Below are 6,104 nucleotides of genomic sequence, written 5' to 3' on the forward strand. Positions count from 1 at the left end.
GAAGGAACCAGAGCATCAGGTTCTGGTCTTGGATTTGGAGGTTCTGAGTTTAAAAACTTTCTGAGATAATTAATATGCTCATGGTAACAACCTCTAAAGCTTCAGTTTGTTGATATGTAAATTGAAGATATGTTCACCAGATAATAAAATTTAAAAACCTTAGAAATTTTTGAAAGTTCTTTATAAATCTTAGTGTTATAGATTTGTTATAGTTTTAAATTTTTTTGAGGGAATTGTTTATTTTTCTGGCTTTTCTTATTACTATTGCTTTGATTGGAATAGCTTTGTTTTGAAAAGAATTCCAACTATTTCTTTAAAATTAGCTCAAATTTTAATCTCTTTTCTTCCATTCTCTCCCAAAAGATTGAGAACTTGAATAAAAATATAAAATTTGTGGTATAATGAGAAGAGATTGAGTTAAGAGATATAATCAAGTCTCACCTACAACACATGTGGGAAACTGGATAAATCACTTTTATTTTTAAAGTGATTAAAATTAGAGTAAATCATCCCTCAAGTCTCTCTCACATCTGAAATGTTGTAGGATACAAAGAATACACTATTGGCAAAGCATCCCAGAAGTTTACTTAAGGAATCAACCAGCAGAGGGCAATATTAGCATTTGCAGTTAAAAACAAAATAAAAAACTGGTTAACTACTAAGGTTTTTTTTTTTTTAAATTAGCCATTTTGGGTTCAGTATATTCAGCAATATAGAAAAGATAATCAGAAAAATAAATGAAGGGAACAGTAAAAATAAAGATGAAGTCAATCTGTGATAATAAAAGCAACTTATTTCTGAAAAAAAAACACAACAATATTTTTGAAAAGAGATAAATAGATTGATTTCTATCTTTGTTTAAAGTGTGGAATATTTGCTGATTGTGAATTTGCTGTTGTGAAAACTTTACCCTTTCTTTGCCCAGAATTAAAAAAAAAAAACTTATGCGAAAGAATGTCTCTTCCCTCCATATTTTTGTCTCCTCCCTCCATATTTTGACCTCTCTCCTCCATATTCTGACCTCCTTTCTTTCTGTTCTAGGATTCCTTCACTGGTAGTTCAAAATTTCCTGCCTAGAATCTCTGACAATAGCAATGCAGAAATTAAGTTTTCTGGTTCCTCTCACCAATTTTAGAGCAACCTTAGTCAAGCACTTCAGGAATAATAGCTTTCATTTGCAGATGAGAATGATATTGTTTACCCATACAGAGGAACTGAGGCTGAATTAATGGCTGTAAGGATCTTTAGTTCCGCTGGATTAGTTCAAAACACTATTAAGAAAGCGATTCTCTATTGTTTGCCAATTGCTGTTGGAGTAAGCATTCCACTTGGCTGAATTTAAATCAGAGAGATTAAACTCTAATTAAGATTTTTTTCAGGTTGAATTTAGCTAGAAACTAATTTTAATTTAAGTTGCCATTGAACCAAATGCTGCCTTTGAAGGATAGCTATGAATGTGGTTTCATAGATTACATGATTTTCGAGGTCTTTCCAGCTTTAAATTCTGTGATTTTCTGATCTTTTTGGTGTGTAGAGTTATATTCACTTCTTACCTCCATATGAAGTTTTTACCATGTTTCTAGTTGAAATGATTGTGTGCCAGAGAGAACTTCTTGTTTTCTTTTAAGGACCAGTATGCTTTTTTTCATCTTTCCATTTTAATATTTCACTAAATATTAAGTGATGATATATCTAATAATTCATTATGCATTTATATTTGGGAAGTAGCCTTTGACCTAAAAATTATGGAGTCAAATCTGGGGAAGAGACAAAAACTCTTCTTGTACAGTCTCCTAAATACAACTTATGACTTTCTTTACACAATCACAAGGCAAGGGCCAAAGGATAAAAATCTTTTAGTGAGGAAAAACAAATCATCTCCAGAGCACTGGAGCATGAGGAAGATAATTTTCTTTAAACTAGAACACCAGATTGGGACAATGTAGTTCACAATTCCCCTACCCACCATACTTCTTCAGATCTTTTCCCAAGTTCATAGAATCATCATGTTAAAGTATCCAGTCTAACCAGCCTCATCATACACATGAAGAAACAGAGGTTCTTATAGTCAGAGTTGTAAGGGGCAATACAAGATTAATGTAGGCAAATCCATCTTCATATTCAAGAAAAAAGTAAAACTAGCAATAACAAATATAAAATCTTTTGTCTAAGAAAATGACCTGACTTTAATGATAATCATAAGACATGTGTTTGGTTCATTTAATCTTTTTTTCTCCTCTTATTCTCATCCACATAGCTGTCAAATCAATATTTGCAGACAAATCTCTGACTGTATTATTTGCCTGACCAAAAATCTTTAGTGATTTTCAACCCCTCTAAGATAAAATTTTGTTACTATTCTGTCATGTCCAACTGTTTGCAACCCCATTTAGTATTTTCTTTGCAAAATACTGGATTAGTTTGCCATTTGCTTCTCCAGTTCATTTTACAGATGAGGAAACTGAGGCAAAGAAACCTAAATCACCTGCTCGGGATCACAACTGAACTCAGTTTTTCTGAGTCCAAACCTAGTGCTCTATCTACTGCACCACCTAGCTGTACTCATCTTAATCTGACATTAAAAATCCTCTGCAATCTGATTCACCTATGTCGACCGAGTAATCACCCTGAGTACCTTAGAATCAGCCAGAGTCAGGATAAGCAAAAGTCTTTATTCTTGGTCTTTAGCGGTAGAGTGGACCTGTAGGATCTCTGCGACCTCATCTCTTTGTCTCTTCCGAAGAAGTGACCCTGGCTAGTCTCACTGCACCTGCCAGTACCTCCCACAATTCTCTGTATACACCAAATGATTGGGCCAGCACAGGATAGTGGGAAGGGCCATTTTCCAAGCATATTATTATAGAGAATTGTTCAATTAGTAATTAGCCTCAAGTGCTCTATTGTCTGTCCCCATTGTATTGACTCAAGAGTTCCAGCCCTTTACCTTCACCAACTTTGCCAAGATTTCTTTTATTTTACCTGGTTTATTCTGGCCAAAGTGGACCACAACACATTCCCCAAATCTGATATTCCATTTCCCATTTCTCTGCTTTTGTATATGTTATTTCCAATACCTGGAATTTACTCCTTCCTCATTTTTTCCCCAAAACCTAGCTTCCCTCAAGCTCAGCTCAGGTGTTTTCTCCTACAAGAATCCTTTCTTGATTCCTTCCAACTGTTACTTCTTTTTCCCTTCTCAAATTATCTTATATTTTCTTATCTGTGTACATGTTGTTATCCCTAGTGGAATGGAGGGTCTCAAGAGCAGAGGTTGTCTCATTCCTGTCCTTGAATCCCAAGAACCTTATGCAATTCCTTGTACATTGCAGACAGTTAATAAATGTTTGTTGTTTCTTCAATTCATTCATTCAACAGACGTTTATTTTAAGCCCACCAGTATTTCTTTTAGATGCCTGCTGTTATAAGAATAACATTTTGTTCTGTGGGTTCATAAACTCATGCACATTAGCATGACTGATTTAATCCATCCCTAGCAAATAAACTGTATAGATGACTAATAGTACCATCATCTTTCTGCCTCATTAACATGGTTTTTGTGGGTAGATCAGTTTTTTTTTTCTATTAAATCATCAGGCCATAGAACAGAAAAGGACCTTATGGATGAGGAATCCATGGCCCTTGGGAAGTTAAGTTATTTGACCAAAGTGTCATACATAGTAAATAGCAATATTAGAAGGCTTAGCTCCTCTGACACCAAAGACGCTCTGCTTCCTTTAATTGCAGAAGGTTTTGTTTTCTGTTTTTTAATCTAAACAAACAAATTCCAAAAGATTCAAATTTTTATTTTACTAAGTACAGTAAAACAGTGAAGGTCTTTTATAATATATCCCTTAATTTCTTGTAATGAAACCAAATTCATGGCTATTTGATTAATTTGATTAATTAATATAAATAATATAATAATGCTGGACTAGAAACAGAAGGGAAAAAATCCCACACAAAAGTCACTGCAAATTTTTTACTTTTATTCTTAACGATATCCTCATAATTTTTTAAAATGAAAAGATTAAAAAAAGAAGCAGGAAATTTGAAGGTGATAACCAGCTGGTCTTCTTCTGAAGCAGAAGAATTAATAGAATTAAAGTGTAGTGGGAAAGATGTTGGGGAAAATATTCTGACAATGAGAGTTGTTGAAGGCTGGAATGTGTTAAGGAGGAAAATTGTAGAATTTCCTCCTCTTCTTTCAAATTAGTACAGATTCCCATCTGTCTGGAATAGTCAGTCTTGTCCTGAATTTTCAAAGTTCCTTTTATTCCTTGAATTTTATGATTTTCTGGGCCCATGAATGTCATCTTAATTTAAGGAAGTTCCAGTTCTGAAAAAATGTAGGAGTTCTGTTGGAAGGAATATTGTGGGTTCCATAGCATTAAAAAAAATCACTCACAGCTTTTTCCCAGGAACTTAGAAGGCTGCTCCATCAGAGAAAACAGTAAAAGAGGAAACAAATTATAACTTTCACTGGGGCTTTTCTTCTCAATGCTATTTCACAATACTAGTACTTAGCACAATGCTAGGCACATAGGAAGCACTTCGTCAATGTTTGTTACCTTTAAACATGATAGGGAACACAGAACACTTGCTGCTTTTCCAAGCCATTTGTGGCTAATAAAAACTTCTCTGCCACATTCATTGACTTATCCAGCTAACGAGAGAGTCATTCAGTCATTCAGTGTCCTGGTGCCCCAGGTATCTACTTAAGACTTTTAATTACAGGCAAGTTGCTGATCTGCACAGGATAGAAAGATTTCTCTTACATTATTATAATCACACATCCAGATTCACACCTCAAAGACATTTCAAGACCAGGCTTTCTTTAAAATAATTATTCATAAATAATCTAGACTGAAAGAATTAAAACCTTTTGTGAGAAACATGAAAAGAGAAGGCTAACAACCCATTAATCTTAGGTCTAAGTTCAAAGGACATGATATTTATAACAGGAATATTATAATCCTTAAATGTTTTATCCTTGTAAGCCATATCCAGAGTATTGTGCTCAATTCTGGATACTATATTTTAGAAAAAAATATTATCAAGCTAGAGAGGATCATGAGGATGTTGTGGGGCCATGACATAGGCTTTTTATGGTCCAGAGAGCAGAACTTGGAATAATGGAGAAGAAATTATGGAAAGGCAGATTTAGGCTTGAGACAAAAGAAAACTTCTTAATAATGTAAACTGTATAACATTGGAATAAATTGCCTTGGAAGGTTAGATGAATGAATATTTGTTGGGGCTGTTACAGTGGGGGTTCCTGTAGAGATATGAGTTTGATTGAATAGCCTTTGAAGCCTACCTCTAAGACTCTGAGACTTTTACTTGAAAGGGGATAAGGAATTCAAGAAAGTCTTTTTGAAGAAGAGAACATGTTAGCTGAGCTTCAAATAAAGGGAAATACTTCAAATGATAGTAGGAAGAGATATGGGGCAAGGTGAGCAAAGGTATAGAGAAGGCAGGAGTTATAGGAGAAGGCAGAGGAATGGAAGGGGAGATCTAGTCCAGTTTGGTAGAATGTAGAATATGTGAAGGGAAATTATATGAGATAAAGTCCAACAGTTAGGTTGGGACCAGTTTGAGAGGGTCTTGAATGCCTGAGTTAGACACTTTTTGTAACTGTTCTATGTCTTGTACATAAAATATTAAACATGGTTTAATAAAAAGTCTAATAATGAGAGGAATAATAAAAGTAAAGAATAGAGGCTGAAAGGAAGCACACAGGATAGGGAGAAGCATTCAAGATTCCTTCTGGGTGTAGTTCTATTGTCTCAGAAGGTCTTGGCGTAAGAAGATCATTTGCATGGTGTGATTTGAAGAAAATAGCTGCCTGTTCCAAAATGCACATTCTCTAGGCCTACCACAGTGAAACAATTTGGTAAAGTAGAAAAGGCATAGAACTGGCTTCTAATCTTGACTCTTGTCTCCTTACTTAAGTCACTTTACTACCTTCAGACCTATAAACTGATGACTACAAGATCACATCAAATACAAAAAGGTCACCAAAAATGTGGTGGGATTAAGAGCATGGGAACGATGGTGAGAGCTACACTAAGGGACAGCAAAAGGAGAAGGAAGAACAAAATGAG

This window comes from Sminthopsis crassicaudata, chromosome 4 (assembly GCF_048593235.1).
Source record: "Sminthopsis crassicaudata isolate SCR6 chromosome 4, ASM4859323v1, whole genome shotgun sequence".
Lineage (NCBI taxonomy): Eukaryota > Metazoa > Chordata > Mammalia > Dasyuromorphia > Dasyuridae > Sminthopsis > Sminthopsis crassicaudata.